Source organism: Triticum dicoccoides, chromosome 6A (genome assembly GCF_002162155.2).
Source record: "Triticum dicoccoides isolate Atlit2015 ecotype Zavitan chromosome 6A, WEW_v2.0, whole genome shotgun sequence".
In the NCBI taxonomy this organism is placed as follows: Eukaryota; Viridiplantae; Streptophyta; class Magnoliopsida; order Poales; family Poaceae; genus Triticum; species Triticum dicoccoides.
Window position 1 is genome coordinate 220511785 of NC_041390.1, and position 18303 is coordinate 220530087.

Genomic DNA, 18303 nt, shown 5'->3' on the forward strand with positions numbered 1-18303 from the left:
AAGCAGGGAGAGCGACGTGATAGGTGCGTCGTCTGTCAAAGATTAGTCGGTACTAGAGGAACTGATCATTCCTCTCAACAAACTGATGACGAACCATAGCCTCATAATCCAAATAAGTAGGAGGCAACTCAATATCATCGTCACGTATGGTTATACCAAGAAAATTAGCTACGCGGGTTGCATAAATTCCACCAAAGAAATCTCCATTAAATCTATTAAGATGCAACCTACGTGCAACAATGGCTCCCAAATTATAAGATTTATCTCCTAACACAGCACTCCTAAGAATACTGAGGTCAGGGACACACATGTGACATGCCTCATCTTTACCATTAATGCATCTACCTATGAAGAGAGCAAAATAATGTATAGCAGGAAAGTGAATGCTCCCTATGGTAGCTTGTGTTATATCTCTAGATTCCGCCACAGTTATACTAGCAAGAAAATCTCTAAATTCAGATTTGCGAGGTTCCCTAACACTACCCCATTGTGGAAGTTTGCAAGCAGTGGTAAAATCCTCTAAGTCCATCGTATAAGATTTTTCATAAAGATCAAACAGGACAGTTGGAGAATTGCGTGAAGATGAAAATTCAAACCTCCTCAGAAAAGGAACTAGTGAGATAGTGGTATTGGCGGGACTTTTCCTCCTCGAAGCTCACAAGATCAGCGTTACGCAAATATGCGTTAAATTCTTCCTTGATTTCCGCTCGATCCATAAAGTCCTCTGAAGGCCATTCACAGGGCCGCACTGGAGCGTCCCTTGGTGGCTCATCATCAGCATCACGCATTGCAAGCCTGGGTTCTTGTTTCCTTGAAGAGCCACCTTGGTACATTTTCCTAAACATATTTCTTCCTCTGAAAAATTTCTGAATTTTTTAGTAACTTCAAATAAAAGTGAGCCAAGCTCAACAAAATTGATAGCAACCACTCCTACAAGTGCCTAGAGCCTATATCATGCATCAAAACTACTTGAAACCACATAAATTTGACATGCAAACTCAAGAACAGGGTCACCTAGGCAGCACAAATATGCAATGAATAAAGCACTAGAACAAAAACTAATTGGACCAATGGAGGAGTCACATACCAAGGAACAATCCCCCCAAGCAGTTTTGTGAGAGGTGCTTTGAGCAAGGAGATCGAAAATGGCAGCAAAATGAGCTTGGACTCAGGTTTGAACTGGATAATCGTGTTTGTGGGAGGAAGAAGGAGTGTGTGGGTGCAGGAATAAGTGGAGGAGGGCCACCGTGGGCCCATGAGGCAGGGGGCGCGCCCTCCACCCTCGTGGCCAGGTGGATGCCCCCCGTGCTGCGTTCTCAGTGCCAAATATTCTCAAATATTCCAGAAAAAGATCATATTTAAATTTCAGGGCATTTGGAGAACTTTTATTTTCGGGGTATTTTTATATTGCATGGATAAATCAGATAACAGACGGAAACTACTTATTTTTATTTTATTTAATATAAATAACAAAAAGTAAAAGGAGGGTACAGAGAGTTGTGTTTTCTAAATTCATCCATCTCATGATCATCAAAAGGAATCCATTAACAAGGTTGATCAAGTCTTGTTAACAAACTCATTCCGAATAACATGGAACCGGAGAATTTTCGAATAACACTAGGTTACCTCAACGGGGATATGCACATCCCCAAAAATATGAATATCATATTCCTTCTTGACAGTAGGAAAAGGAAATTCAAAACCTCCAAAAATAATCGATGGAATTTTTCCAATAGAATTGATACTGTGGACTTGAGGTTGTTTCCTTGGAAAGTGTACCGTATGCTCTACCATTAACATGAAAAGTGACATTGCCTTTGTTGCAATCAATAACAGCCCCTGCAATATTCAAAAAGGGTCTTCCAAGAATAATAGACATACTATAGTCCTCGGGAATATCAAGAATAATAAAGTCCGTTAAAATAGTAACGTTTGCAACCACAACAGGCACATCCTCACAAATACCGACAGGTATAGCAGTTGATTTATCAGCCATTTGCAAAGATATTTCAGTAGATGTCAACTTACTCAAATCAAGTCTACGATATAAAGACAGAGCCATAACACTAACACCGGCTCCAAGATCACATAAAGCAGTTTTAGCATAGTTTCTTTTAATGGAGCATTGTATAGTGGGTACTCCTGCATCTCCAAGTTTCTTTGGTATTCCACCCTTAAAAGTATAATTAGCAAGCATGGTGGAAATTTCAGCTTCCGGTATCTTTCTTTTATTAGTGACAATTTCTTTCATGTACTTAGCATAAGGATTCATTTTAAGCATATCAGTTAATCGCATACGCAAAAAGATAGGTCTAATCATTTCAGCAAAGCGCTCAAAATCCTCATCATCCTTTTTCTTGGACGGTTTGGGAGGAAAAGGCATGGGTTTTTGAACCCATGGTTCTCTTTCTTTACCATGTTTCCTAGCAACAAAGTCTATCTTATCATAACGTTGATTCTTTGATTGTGGGTTATCAAGATCAACAGCAGGTTCAATTTCTATATCGTTATCATTGCTAGGTTGAGAATCAACATGAACATTATCATTAACATTATCACTAGTTTCAGGTTCATTACCAGATTGTGTTTCAACATCAGAAATAGAAATATCATTTGGATTCTTAGGTGTTTCAGTAATAGGTTCACTAGAAGCATGCAAAGTCCTATCATTCTTCTTTTTCTTCCTTTTAGAAGGACTAAGTGCATCTATATTATTTCTCTAAGAATCTTGCTCAATTCTCTTAGGATGGCCTTCAGGATATAAAGGTTCCTGAGTCATTTTACCACCTCTAGTCATAACTCTAACAGCATTATCATTATTCTTACTATTCAGTTCATTGAGCAAATCATTTTGAGCTTTAAGTACTTGTTATACTTGAGTGGTAACCATAGAAGCATGTTTACTAATAAATTTAAGTTCACCTTTAACATTAGCCATATACTCACCCAAGTGTTCAAGCATACCAGCACTGCGTTTTAATTCTCTACCAAAATAAGCATTGAAGTCTTCTTGCTTAACCATAAATTTATCAAACTCATCTAAGCATGGGCTAGCAAACTTAGTAAATGGGATTTCAGCTTTATCATATCTATAGAGAGAATTTACCTTTACTACCTGTGTCGGGTTATCAAGACCATGTATTTCTTCGATAGGAGATGGATTAAAATTATGCATTTCTTCGACAGGCGGTAAATTAAGACCATGTATTTCTTCAATAGGAGGTTAATTCTTAACATCTTCAGCTTTAATACCCTTTTCCTTCATGGATTTCTTTGCCTCTTGCATATCTTCAGGACTGAGAAATAGAACACCTCTCTTCTTCGGAGTTGGTTTAGTAATAGGCTCAGGAAGTGTCCAATTATTTTCATTAGTCAACATATTATTCAATAGAATTTCAGCTTCATCCGGTGTTCTTTCCCTAAAATCAGAACCAGCACAACTATCCAGGTAATCTCTGGAAGCATCGGTTAGTCCATTATAAAAGATATCAAGTATTTCATTTTTCTTAAGAGGATGATTGGGCAAAGCATTAAGTAATTGGAGAAGCCTCCCCCAAGCTTGTGGGAGACTCTCTTCTTCAATTTGCACAAAATTATATATATCCCTTAAAGCAGCTTGTTTCTTATGAGCAAGGAAATATTTAGCAGAGAAGTAATAAATCATATCCTAGGGACTATGCACACAACCAGGATCAAGAGAATTAAACCATATCTTAGCATCACCCTTCAATGAGAACGGAAATATTTTAAGGATATAAAAGTAGTGAGTTCTCTCATCTTTAGTGAATAGGGTGGCTATATTATTTAATTTAGTAAGATGTGCCACAACAGTTTCAGATTCATAGCCATAAAAAGGATCAGATTCAACCAAAGTAATTATATCAGGATCAACAGAGAATTCATAATCCATATCAGTAACATAGATAGGTGAAGTAGCAAAAGCAGGGTCACGTTTCATTCTAGCATTAAGGGATTGCTGCTTCCATTTAGCTAATAACCTCTTTAGATCATATCTATCATTGCAAGCTAAAATAGCTCTAGCAAATTCTTCATCCAGAACATAACCCTCAGGAACAACAGGCAATTCATATTTATTAGGGGGAGAGTCTTCATCATCACTTTCATCAATATTATCAGTTTCAATAATTTCATTCGCTCTAACCCTAGCAAGTTGTTCATCAAGAAATTCACCAAGTGTCATAGTAGTATCAAGCATAGAAGTAGTTTCATCATAAGTATCATGCATAGCAGAAGTGGCATCATCAATAACATGCGACATATCAGAATGAATAGCAGAAGCAGGTTTAGGTGTCGCAAGCTTACTCAAAACAGAAGGTGAATCAAGTGTAGAGCTAGATGGTAGTTCCTTACCTCTCATCATAGTTGAGGGATAAATCTTGGTTCTTGGATCTTTCAAGTTCTTCATAATGATAAGAAGATATAAATCCCAAGTGACTCAAAGAATAGAGCTATGCTCCCTGGCAACGGCGCCAGAAAATAGGCTTGATAACCTACAAGTATAGGGGGTCGCAACAGTTTTCGAGGGTAGAGTATTCAACCCAAATTAATTGATTCGACACAAGGGGAGCCAAAGAATATTCTCAAGTATTAGCATCTGAGTTGTCAATTCAACCACATCTGGAAACTTAATATCTGCAGCAAAGTATTTAGTAGCAGAGTAATATGATAGTAGTAGTAACGGTAGCAAAAGGTAACGATAACAAAAGTAATGTTTTTGGTATTTTGTAGTGATGATAGTAATAGCAGCGGAAAAGGAAATAAGCATGGAACAATATATGGAAAGGTCGTAGGCAATGGATCGGTGATAGAGAATTATGCCGGATGCGGTTCATCATGTAACAGTCATAACCTAGGGTGACACAGAACTAGCTCCAATTCATCAATGTAATGTAGGCATGTATTCCGAACATAGTCATACGTGCTTATGGAAAAGAACTTGCATGAAATCTTTTATCCTACCCTCCCGTGGCAGCGGGGTCCTAGCGGAAACTAAGGGATATTAAGGCCTCCTTTTAATAGAGTACTGGACCAAAGCATTAACACATAGTGAATACATGAACTCCTCAAACTACGGTCATCACCGGGAGTGGTCCCGATTATTGTCACTTTGGGGTTGCCGGATCAGAACACATAGTAGGTGACTATAGACTTGCAAGATAAGATCACGAACTCTCATATATTGATGAAAACATAATAGGTTCAGATCTGAAATCATGGCACTCCGGCCCTAGTGACAAGAATTAAGCATAGCAAAGTCATAGCAACATCAATCTCAGAACATAGTGGATACTAGGGGTCAAACCCTAACAAAACTAACTCGATTACATGATAAATCTCATCCAACCCATCACCGTCCAGCAAGCCTACGATGGAATTACTCACGCACGGCGGTGAGCATCATGAAATTGGTGATGGAGGAAGGTAGATGATGACGATGGCGACGGATTCCCCTCTCCGGAGCCCCGAACGGACTCCAGATCAGCCCTCTCGAGAGGTTTTAGAGCTTGGCGGCGGCTCCGTATTGTAAAACACGATGAATCCTTCTTCTTTATTTTTTTCTCCCCGAAAGCAAATATATAGAGTTGGAGTTGAGGTCGGAGGAGCCCCAGGGGGGCCGCGAGGTAGGGGGCACGCCCAGGGGGCAGGCGCGCCCCCCACCCTCGTGGCTAGGGTGTGGGCCCCATGGTCTTCAACTTTTGCAAGGATTTTTTATTATTTCCAAAAAGATGTTCCGTGAAGTTTCAAGTCATTCCGAGAACTTTTGTTTCTGCACATAAATAACCCCATGGCAATTCTGCTGAAAATAGCATCAGTCCGGGTTAGTTCCATTCAAATCATGCAAGTTAGGTTCCAAAACAAGGGCAAACGTGTTTGGAAAAGTAGATACGATGGAGACATATCAGTCACAAGTTGGTATCAGAGCCGACTGCCTGTAGGAATCCTCCTTCCAAACTCCTCTACCGAAGTCGAGTCTAGACATTGCAAAAACTTTTTACTAACATGGTTGTGTGTCTTACGGGCCCACATCGCCATTTGGGTGGTATTAGGATCTTTTACTCCTCGATCTTTACTCCGGGACTCTGAACTCTCTTCTACTCAGGTTAAACGAATTTACTAACTCTAACATTAGGATCACGTGACCACATTCACCCCAAAGTTGGATAAGCCATAGTTATTCCTTAGAATAGTATTTTGAACAATACCCACCCTGTCATTTGACTCCTTTGAAACATCTTTGTTTTCAGATGGAACCCACGAGGCAGGTCGTGCACCACACGACGGACATTGGTGTCCCAGGTTCACCTGTTGTGTTAGCTGAGATGATGACCTATCTGGGTTATCGCTGGCACCCTGAGTACACCGTGTACGAGCAGTACCAGGACTTTAACCAGGAGCAGTACCATCCCATCGTCCACCTCTACTCTCGGAAGTGTGACTCCACTACTATGCTGGACACTACTCATGGTGTTGGAGTGACCATCGATATGGTAGTCCATGATGCTGCTTATGCTGCTCTGACATGTCTTCATGGAGAGTATCGGGAGTTGGACACCTCCCCTTTCAGGCACATTACTATCACATCCGATGAGGGTGCGGAGGGATACTACACTGCTGCCTACTCCACCGTCACCCGAGAGCCCTTTCACCATCAGAACCTGGTTTTGCATGCTGATGGGCTGGATCGAGCTAACCGAGCTCTTCGTCACGAGTTGTACACCACCCGTCAGCACCTTTACCATGCTCTGACATTGTTGCACCCCTTGGTCCGATCTGGTGAGCTATTGCGATCTGCGATCTACCCATCCAGGACCGTGATGCCCCAGGGTGTCGACTGGCCAGATGTGGGAGGCTACTCTCCCGCACTTGGTCCTCTTCTGCCACCTGAGCGTCGGGTTCTGCACTAGAGTATCCGCGGACCCCAGGCTACTGACGTGTGATGTCGCTTGAAGCTACGTCGGTATTGCCCCAAAGAGGAAGGGATGATGCAGCACAGCGGAGGTAGGTATGTATTTCCCTCCGGTATGAAACCAAGGTTATCGAACCAGTAGGAGAACAAAGCAACATAACGTAAACAACCCCTGCACACAGATAACAAATCCTCGCAACCCGGCGTGTTAAAGGGGTTGTCAATCCCTTTTGGGTAACGGTGCCAGAAATTGGTGCGTGACGGGAGAAAGTTGTAATAGATTGAATAAATAGATTGCAAATAAAATAAAGTGCATCAAAGTATTTTTGGGTTTTTGGATTAATAGATCTGAAAATAAAAGCAAATAAAAATAGATCACAAAGGCAAATAATATGAGAAAGAAGACCCGGGGGCTGTAGGTTTCACTAGTGGCTTCTCTCGAGAAAAATAGCAAACCGTGGGTAAACAAATTACTGTTGGGCAATTGATAGAACTTCAAATAATTATGACGATATCCATGCAATGATCATTATATAGGCATCACGTCCAAGATTAGTAGACTGACTCCTGCCTACATCTACTACTATTACTCCACACATCGACCGCTATCCAGCATGCATCTAGTATATTAAGTTCATGGAGAAACAGAGTAATGCAATAAGAACGATGACATGATGTAGACAAGATTTATCTATGTAGAGATAGACCCCATTGTTTTATCCTTAGTAGCAACGATACATACGTGTCGTTTCCCTTTCTGTCACTGGGATCAAGCAACGTAAGATCGAACCCACTACAAAGCACCTCTTCCCATTGCAAGATAAATAGATCAAGTTGGACAAACAAACCCAAATATCGGAAAAGAAATACGAGGCTGTAAGCAATCATGCATAAAAGAGATCAAAGAAACTCAAATACTTTCATGGATATAAAAAGATAGATCTGATCATAAACTCAAAGTTCATCGGATCCCAACAAACACACCGCAAAAGAGTTACATCATATGGATCTCCAAGAGACCATTGTATTGAGAATCAAGAGAGATAGATGAAGCCATCTAGCTACTAACTACGGACCCGAAGGTCTACAAAGAACTACTCACGCATCATCGGAGAGTCGCCAATGGAGGTGGTGAACCTCATCTGAGATGGTGTCTAGATTGGATCTGGTGGTTCTGGACTCTATGGCGGCTGGATGAATATTTCGTCGACTCCTCTAGGGTTCTAGGATTTTTGGGGTATTTATAGAGCAAAGAGGTGGTCCGAGGGGCACCCGAGGTGGGCACAACCCACCAGGGCGCGTCTGGGCCTCCTCGCGCGCCCTGGTGGGTTGTGCCCCCCTCGGGGCACCCCCAGGCGCAGCCAGGGCCCGTTGTGTTCCTTCTGGCCCATAAAAATTCTTCGTAAAGTTTCGGGGCATTTGGACTCCGTCTAATATTGATTTCCTGTGATGTAAAAACCATGGAAAAACAGCAACTGGCACTTGGCACTATGTCAATAGGTTAGTACCAAAAATGATATAAAATGACTATAAAATGATTATAAAACATCCAAGATTGATAATATAACGACATGGAACAATCAAAAATTATAGATACGTTGGAGACATATCAGCATCCCCAAGCTTAACTCCTACTCGTCCTCGAGTAGGTAAGTGATAAAAACAGAATTTTTGATGTGGAATGCTGCGTATCATGTCATATCATATTCTTTTCTTTATAGCATGGACATTTGGACTTTTAGTTGTTCAAAGCAATAGTCTAGTTTTGACATGATAATTTAGATACTCAAGCATATCAACAAGCAACCATGTCTTTCAAAAGATCAACGCTAAAATAAGTCATCCCTAGACCATCATGCTCAACCATTGATCCATTCATGAAACACACTCGAATATTAGCTACACCCAATACTTATGTACGATCATATTGCCTCCTAGTTGGTGCTTTTATAAGACAAGATGGAGACTCAAAATAAAAATTGCATAAAGTAAAATAAAGGCCCTTCACATAGGGAAGTAGGGATTTGTAGAGGTGCCAGAGCTCAACGCGAAAAACTTAGAGATGGTGTATCCATCCCACCAACGAAAACGACTTAGAGTTGCCAATACTTTCCATGCATAGATATATCATAGGCGGTTCCCAAACAGAAAATAAAGTTTATTCCATTTTCCACCATACTTTCACTTTCCATGGCTAACCGTATCCACGGGTGCCCTCCATACCAACACTTTCCAAGGAATTTATTATTTGACAACATAAAGTAAATTCATTTTTTTGCATTTCGGGACTGGGCATCCCTAATACCTTTGCCTTACTCTCGTGCAATGGCAAGTGAATAAACACTCATCTTGAGAATAACACATCTAGCATGGAAAATATTAGCCACCCCTCACCGCTCCGCGAGCGAAACAAACACACAAAAGAGAAGTTTATCTTGAAAATTAGAGATGGCACATGCAAATTTGCTTAGAACGGCAAAAGAATACCGCATATAGGTAGATATAGTGGACTCATGTGGCAAAACTGGTTTAAGGATTTTGGATGCACAAGTAGTGATCATACTTAGTGCAAAATAAAGGCTAGCAAAAGATTGGGAAGCGACCAACTAAGAAACAGATAATCTCATAAGCAAGCATTAAACATAAATAACACCGAATAATAAACCACAAGCAAGATATAATTTCATTGCATGACTATTGACTTTCGTACTTGCATAGGGAATCACAAACCTTAACACCAATATTCTTACTAAAGCATAATTACTCACCAAGATGACTCACATATCACATCATCATACCTCAAAATTATTACTAAGAATCAAGTTTATTTTGTCCAATGATCTTCAAGAAAGTTTTTATTATATCCTTCTTGGATATCTATCACTTTGGGACTAATATTCATGTGTTGATTTTGACAAGCTCCAACAAATATAAGTGAAGATCATGAGCATAACAAATTTTTCTTTCTCTCAAATTAATTTAAGTGAAGCAAGAGAGCATTTCTTCAAAAATACTAAAGCACACCGTAAAGATATAAGTGAAGCACTAGAGCAAGTCCATAGCTCATAAAAATTTAAGTGAAGCATAGAGAGCAATTTTAACAAGTCATGACATAATTTTGGCTCTCTCAAATAGGTGTTTCCAGCAAGGATTGATGACTTAAAACACAAAATAAAACAAGCAAAGACTCATATCATACAAGACGCTCCAAGCAAAACACATATCATGTGACTAAGAAAAATATAGTTTTGAGTAAAATATTGCTGGTCGTTGGAAGAAAGCGGGGATGCCACTTGGGGCATCCCCAAGTTTAGGCTCTTCCATCCTTCCTTCATCCATCGTAAGATAACCCAAAACTTGAAAACTTCAATCACACAAAACTCAACAAAACCTTTGTGAGATCCGTTAGTATAAGAATAATAAATCACTACTATAAGTACTGTATCAAACCAATTCATATTTTATTTTTGTATTATATCTACTGTATTCCAACTTTTCTATGGCAAAAACTCATCAAAGAAAACCATAGAGCCATCAAATAAGCACACAACAGAAAGAAAACAGAATCTGTCAAAAAAGAATAGTCCGTAGCAATCTGACTATTTCGAATACTTCTACACTCCAAAAAATAGGACGCCCTGAGAAATTTGTATATTGATCTACTTCAAGTGGAATGGGTATTTTCTCGCTCTCTGGTAAAAAATGAAAATTAATTCCGTGAGCATAAAAGTTTCTGTTTTTTCAGCAAGATCAAACAATTATCACCCAAGAAGATCCTAAAGGCTTTACTTGGCACAAACACTAATTAAAACATAGAAAACACAATCATAACAGTAGCATGATTATGCTAACATTCAAGAACAGAAAGCAAAAAAGCAAAAATAAAATTTATTCATTGGGTTGCCTCCCAACAAGCGCTATAGTTTTACGCCCTTAGCTAGGCATAAAGCAAGGATCTAAGTTTTGTCATCCTTGTACTTTGGAAAGAAAAGGGAAAATTTTCTATCAATGGCATTTAGTTTTTTATTTTATGAAAGCATATGGCCATTTATAGTAGAATAAAGATTAAGCATGTCCCGAAAATTCTTATCTAAACTAGCCTTCATCTCTTTAATTTTTTCATTTTGATAAAAGCACATAAGAGTGGTAGATTTAACATTTTCTCCTTTGGGGTGCTCAAATATAGCTTTCATCTTCTCATAAGTATCAACGGCATCCCCTTCAAGAAAACCATTTACAAATATAGAATCTAAAACTTGCTTGAAGGAAGAAGGCAAACCATCATAAAAACTTTTCAAGTATATCTCTATCTGGTATTGGGGCACATAGCTAGCTCGTATTCTTAACAACCTATCCCAAGCATGTTTCAAAGATTCGTCAAGTAAATAGCGAAAAATTCCGGGATCAGCTTCATCACAATGGTTAAGATTTTCCTTAACAACCCCGGTAGATTCTTCCATAGCATCATTGTTTATGAGCTTGGAGAGGACAGAGGGGCTATCCAAAACATTAAGACTCGGGAGAAAACCCTTAGCTCTTCTAAGATCAGACATGGCGAGAAGATGGCGAACGAAAAAGAGAGGCGAATAAAACGGCAAATTTTTGTGAAGTGGGGGAGAGGAAAACGAGAGGCAAATGGCAAATAATGTAAATTGCGAGGAGATGAGATTTGTGATTAGGCACCTGGTATATTGTAACGCCCAGATAATTAGGCTACAGTAAAGCTCTCCTAATGATGCCGTGTCACCTATGTTACTGTTGCTAATCACGTGTTAGTTCAAAACATTTCAAATTCAAAAATAAATTAGTGAGGAACACCCAAAGTTTTCAAAAGTTGAAACAAAAATGTTCAGGCAGTGCCAAATATGGCATAGGTAATTATGGTGTAGAGGACACAATTTTATAAAATACTTAAATTCCCTAAATTAAATAAAACAGAAAAGGAAAAGAAATAAAAGAAAAGAAAATACAAAAACAGAAAAGCAAAACTAACAAAAAAAGAAAAAGAACCCCCCTCTCCCTGGGCCGAATGGCCCAGCAAACCAACAGCCAGCCAGCCAACCGGCCCATCCGGGTCGGCCCACTCCCTCGTCCCCCTTGTCGCCTCCTTCCCCGCGCCCTGCTCCTCCGAACTCCCCATGAACAGGATAAACAGGGGCATGTCCCCGTCGCACCCCCTCGCTGTCCCCGCCGAGGGGATAAGATCGCCAATGTCGCACCTCCTTGGGTCTCCTCCCCACTCCTCCTCACGCTCCCTCTCGGCCTCTCCCTCTCCTCTCAGATCCACCCCACCACATCCGAGCGCCACCGCCGCCGTGGCTCTGGCCTAGCCATAGCCGCCGTGCCCACCTCGCCGCCCCACTGTGTCTCCAAGGGCCGCCGTCGTCCGCTGCTTCGAATGGTGCACCCCGTTGGAGTTCGGAGCCACCGCAACGCCCACCACGCCGTCGTCTTCCTCCTCTGCTCCGACAAGCTTCCCCGTCGTTCTTCACCAACTCCGGCGATGCCCCCTGCAGCTACTAAACCCCCTAGGGCCACCGTGTGCGCCGCGCAGTGAGCTCCTCTGTACCTTGCTACTTTTTCGTTGACCCCTTGCGCACCATAGCTACCTCATCGCCGTTGCCGTGAGCCCGTCGCCGCGGATCGCCTCGCCGCCGTGACCATGCTCTCTGTCGTGCTCGCCTGAGCTTGTCATCGTGCTCCTGGTGCTCACAGGAGCCCAACGCGCATGTGCACACGCCTTCCCGTGCCTCCTAGCGATGGATCCACTAACGCCCGAGCTCCGGCGTCTGCTCCGCCGCTCGCCACCGCTGTCTCCGGCCGTTTCTGGCCAAGCCCTCTCCACCGTTCGACACGCCTCGACGCGCTCGTCCGTCCGGTCCCAAACACACATCGAACGGAGCCCCGTAGCGCGATCCCCGTCCGCGCTCGAACTATCGTCCGTCACGCTCGTCACCGGCGTAGTTTCTGGCCACCCCTGCGCGTTTCGACGCCATAGATAGACGCGGGGCACTCTCCTCGTTTGAACGCAAGAGACGGCGCTCGATTTAGTGTCCTGTAGGCGAAACTCGATGCTCGCCGGCATTCGGCAGCTACGCGCGAGCTCGCCGGAGCTACTCCGACGGCTCCACTGAGCTGGCACACCTGGGGCCACTCCTGGATCACTGCTTGTGGGCCTAGGGGCCCCAACTGGCCACATTGACCGAAGTCAACAGCGTTGACGTGGCTCTCCTGTGTCTATGACACGAGGGCCCCATGCCATAAACGAATAAAAATAAATAGATAAGTTGCTAATTAATTAAAATAGTTAATTAAAACCTGAATCTCTCACTGACTACTAGGCCCTACCTTCTAATTAACCCATTTAGTTAGTCTAAACCCCCCAGTTAGTGTCCATGACAATTACGTGTGGGTCCCACTCGACCCACCTGTCTAGTTTAATTGGTCATCGACCAGTTGACCTGTCGACGTCACCCTGATGTCATGCTTATGTCATCATTTACTATTCTGGATAATATGAATTTAAATAAATAATTAAAATCAGAAAACGATTAAAACCTTAGAAAATCATATAAAATAATCTGTTGCTCGGATGGAAAAACTGTGTACATGAAAGTTGCTCAAAATGACGAGACGAATCCGGATACCTAGCCCGTTCGTCCGCCACACATCCCTAGCATAGCGAACACGCAACTTTTCCCCTCCGGTTCATCTATCCAAAAATGCAAAACTTCGGGGATACTTTCCCGGATGTTTTCCCCCCTTCGTCGGTATCACCTCCTGCTGCGCTAGGGCACACCTAGCACCGTTACTTGTCATGTCATGCATTGATATGCATATGTTTGCATTGTATTCATTGTTTCTTCCACCTCTTCACTCTGGTAGACTACGAGACTGACGCCGCTGCTCGTGCCCCGACCGACTACGTTGTTGACGACCCCTACTTGCCAGAGCAACCAGGCAAGCCTCCCCCCCTTGATCACCAGATATCGCTTATTCTTCTCTCTATTGCGTGCATTAGAGTAGTGTAGCGTGTTACTACTTTCCATTAATCCTATCCTGATGCATAGCATGTCATTGTTGCTACAGTTATTGATACCTTACCTGCAATCCTAAATGCTTAGTATAGGATGCTAGTTTATCATCAGTGGCCCTACATTCTTGTCCGTCTGCCATGCTATACTATTGGGCCGTGATCACTCGGGAGGTGATCACGGGTATATACTTACATATTATATGATACATGTGGTGACTAAAGTCGGGTCGACTCGTAGAGTACCCGCGAGTGATTCATGGATTGGGTCCGAAAGGACGTTTGTCCCGACGGCCCTCTGAGTGGATCTTTGTGGTGGAGCGACAGGGTAGGTTGAGACCACCTAGGAGAGAGGTGGGCCTGGCCCTGGTCGGCGTCCGTGGTTATTTCAAAATAACACGCTTAACGAGATCTTGGTATTTGATCTGAGTCTGGCCACTGGCCTATATGCACTAACCAACTACGCGGGAACAGTTATGGGCACTCGACGTCGTGGTATCAGCCGAAGCCTTCGTGACATCAGCGACTAAGCAGCGCGCGCCGAATTGGACCGTAAGCCTGCTCTTGTATTAAGGGGGCTAGGTCTGCTTCCGGCCGCCCTCGCAACATGCAGGTGTGCAATGGGCGATGGGCCCAGACCCCTGCGCCATAGGATTTAGACCGGCGTGCTGACCTCTCTATTGTCCCTAGGTGGGGCTGCGGCGTGTTGATCTTCCGAGGCCGGGCATGACCCAGGAAAGTATGTCCGGACAAAGGGGATCAAGCGTGTTGGGAAATGTGGTGCACCCCTGCAGGGAAGTTTATCTATTCGAATAGCCGTGTCCCTTGGTAAAAGGATGACCCGGAGTTGTACCTTGACCTTATGACAACTAGAACCGGATACTTAATAAAACACACCCTTCCAAGTGCCAGATACAACCCGGTAATTTCTCTCTCACAGGGCGACGAGGGGAGGATCGCCGGGTAGGATTATACTATGCGATGATACTTGGTGAACTTACCATCTACTCTCTTCTACATGCTGCAAGATGGAGGTTGCCAGAAGTGTAGTCTTCGACAGGACTGGCTATCCCCCTCTTATTCTGGCATTCTGCAGTTCAGTCCACATATACTACCCCTTTCATTGATACCAATGCATATGTAGTGTAGTTCCTTGATTGCGAGTACTTTGGATGAGTATCTCATGGTTGCTTTGCTCCCCCTTTTCCCCTTTCTATACACGTTTGTTGCGACCAGACGTTGGAGTCCAGGAGCCAGACGCCACCGTCGATGATGACTCCTACTACACTGGAGGTGCCTACTACTACGTGCAGGCCGCTTACGACGACCAGGAGTAGTTTAGGAGGATCCCAGGCAGGAGGCCTGCGCCTCTTTCGATATGTATCCCAGTTTGTGCTAGCCTTCTTGAGGCAAACTTGTTTAACTTATGTCTGTACTCAGATATGTTGCTTCCGCTGACTCGTCTATGATCGAGCTCTTGTATTCGAGCCCTCGAGGCCCTTGGCTTGTAATATGATGCATGTATGACTTATTTTATTTTTAGAGTTGTGTTGTGATATCTTCCCTTGAGTCCCTAATCTTGCGTGTATGATTAGTGTACGATTGAATCGGGGGCGTCACTAGTTGGTATCAGAGTCGAGTACCTGTAGGAATCCCCCTTCCACACTCCTTGGCCGAAGTCGAGTCTAGACATTACAAAACTTTTTACTAACATGGTTGTGTGTCTTACGGGCCCACGTCGCCATTTGGGTGGTATTAGGATCTTTTACTCCTCGATCCTTACTCTGGACTTCGAACTCTCTTCTACTCGGGTTAAACAAATTTACTAACTCTAACATTAGGATCCCATGACCACATTCACCCCAAAGTTGGATAAGCCCTAGTTATTCCTTAGAGTAGTAGTTTGAACTATACCCACACTGTCAATTGACTCCTTTGAAACATCTTTGTTTTCAGATGGAACCCACGAGACAGGTCGTGCGCCACACGACGGCCATTGGTGCATCAGGATCACCTGTTGTGTTGGTTGAGATGATGACCTATCTGGGTTATCGCTGGCACCCTGAGTACACCGTCTAGGAGGAGTATCAGGACTTTAACCAGGAGCAGTACCGTGCCATCGTCCACCTCTACTCTCGGGAGTATGACTCCACTATTGTGCTGCACACTACTCATGGTGTTGGAGTGACTATCGACATGGCAGTCCACGATGCTGCTTATGTTGCTCCGACACATCTTCATGGAGAGTATCGGGAGTTGGACACCTCCCCTTTCAGGCACATTGCTATCGCATCCGATGTTGGTGCAGAGGGATACTACACTACTGCCTACTCCACCATCACTCGAGAGCCCTTCTACCATCAGAACCTTGTTATGCATGCTGATGGGCTGGATAGAGCTAATCGAGCTCTTCGCCATGAGTTGTACACCACCCGTCAGCACCTTTACCGTGCTCTGACGCTATTGCACCCCTTTGTCCAATCCGGTGATCTGTCGCATTCTATGATCTACCCTGCCAGGACCGTGATGCCTCAGGGTGTCGGCTAGACAGATGTGGGAGGCTACTCTTCCGCACTTGGTCCTCTTCTTCCACCTGCGCGTCGAGTTCTGCACCAGAGTATCTACGGACCCTAGGCTACTGACGTGGAGGACTTCCTGTTGCGTCACTACCAACTGTCAGGCTACACCTACCTCCACAGTTCCTCCTGGGACTGATGTAGGCTTGCTTGTTAGTGTTAGATGCATTCACCGCGAGCCTGCGTGCCGCCTATGATGTCTTTAGTCTGTGTACTAAACTCTCTGTACCGAACTCTATGCATGATCCCTTTTGTAAGATATGCCAACTACTATGTAGTATCTATCGTGTTCCTTTCATTATGCATGTTTCATCATGAATGATTCTTGTCCTTGCAAATTTCTCAATGCTGAACTACCCCTGTTATATATTAGCAGGATGGTTAGACCAGGTGGTCGTAGTCGTGGTGGCCATGCCCCACCACCGCCTGAGTACATGGCTGGTATGATCCAACAGTTCAAGCTAAACCGCCAGTTCATGGAAAATATGATGGCTCAGTTTCCTCGCCCCAATATGAACCAGCAGCCAGCCCAAGTGACTCTGCAGGACTTCATGCGCCTCAACCCAACTATGTACCGCAGCTCAACTCAGCCTCTGGATGCTGATGACTGGCTCCATGACATCACCTATGAGATGGAGTCTGCTGATGTAGCCCCTGCCAGCTATGTCACATTTGCTTCCTTCTTCCTAAAAGGACCCGCTGCTCAATGGTGGGACAGCCACAGGCGTACTCTACCGGTTGGAACAATCATCACCTGGCCAGACTTCCAAGCTGTTTTCGTGCCCGCTTTATTCCTCAAGGAGTCATGGACCGGAAGAAGCGCGAGTTCCGCAACCTCACCCAGGGCAACAAAACTGTGGAAGCTTATCAGCGGGAGTTTCTGGACTTGTCTCGCTATGCTGAAGAAGACATTGCAACTAATGCACGCAGACAGGAGAAGTTCTATGATGGCTTTCAAGCTGACATCAAGCTCGCACTTCTAGTGCATGACTTTGCTGATTTCGCCACCTTGGTGAACAAGGCCATCAATGTCGAAAACTGGTCTGCAGGAACACCAGAGCTCTCATAGGCGCAACCGTGACACGGGCTCATCTTCGGGTCCGTCCTCGCAGAAGCGTAGGATATGGATTCCCAACAGCATGTACCAGCCAACTCCACCTGCTCCAAGGCAGTCCTATGTTGCACCACGTCTGCCTCCCCCACCAACTAGGCAGCCAACACTTCTAGCTCCACCACCCCGAGCTCCTGTTCCCACTCCCAATAATGGTCTCTGCTACAAGTGTGGTCAGCCAGGTCACCGTGCTAGAGACTGCCATCAGAATTAGAATCAACTGGCCCTTCCCGCAGCTCGCCATGGAAGCAACCAGCATCACAACAACAATGACAGGCCTTATGGTCGTGTTCATGCCAACCACATTGCTACCTCTTGAGCACTGCATTGGTTTTCCCTTGAAGAGGAAAGGGTGATGCAGCAAAGTAGCGTAAGTATTTCCCTCAGTTTTTGAGAACCAATGTATCAATCCAGTAGGAGGCCACGCACGAGTCCCTTGCACCTACACAAACAAATAAACTCCTCGCAACTAACGCGATAAAGGGGTTGTCAATCCCTTCACGGTCACCTACGAGAGTGAGAACTGATAGATATGATAAGATAATTTTTTTGGTATTTTTATGATAAAGAGAAATAAAGATGCAAGTAAAATAAATGGCAAAGGAAATAACTAAGTATTGGAAGATTAATATGATGGAAGATAGACCCGGGGGCC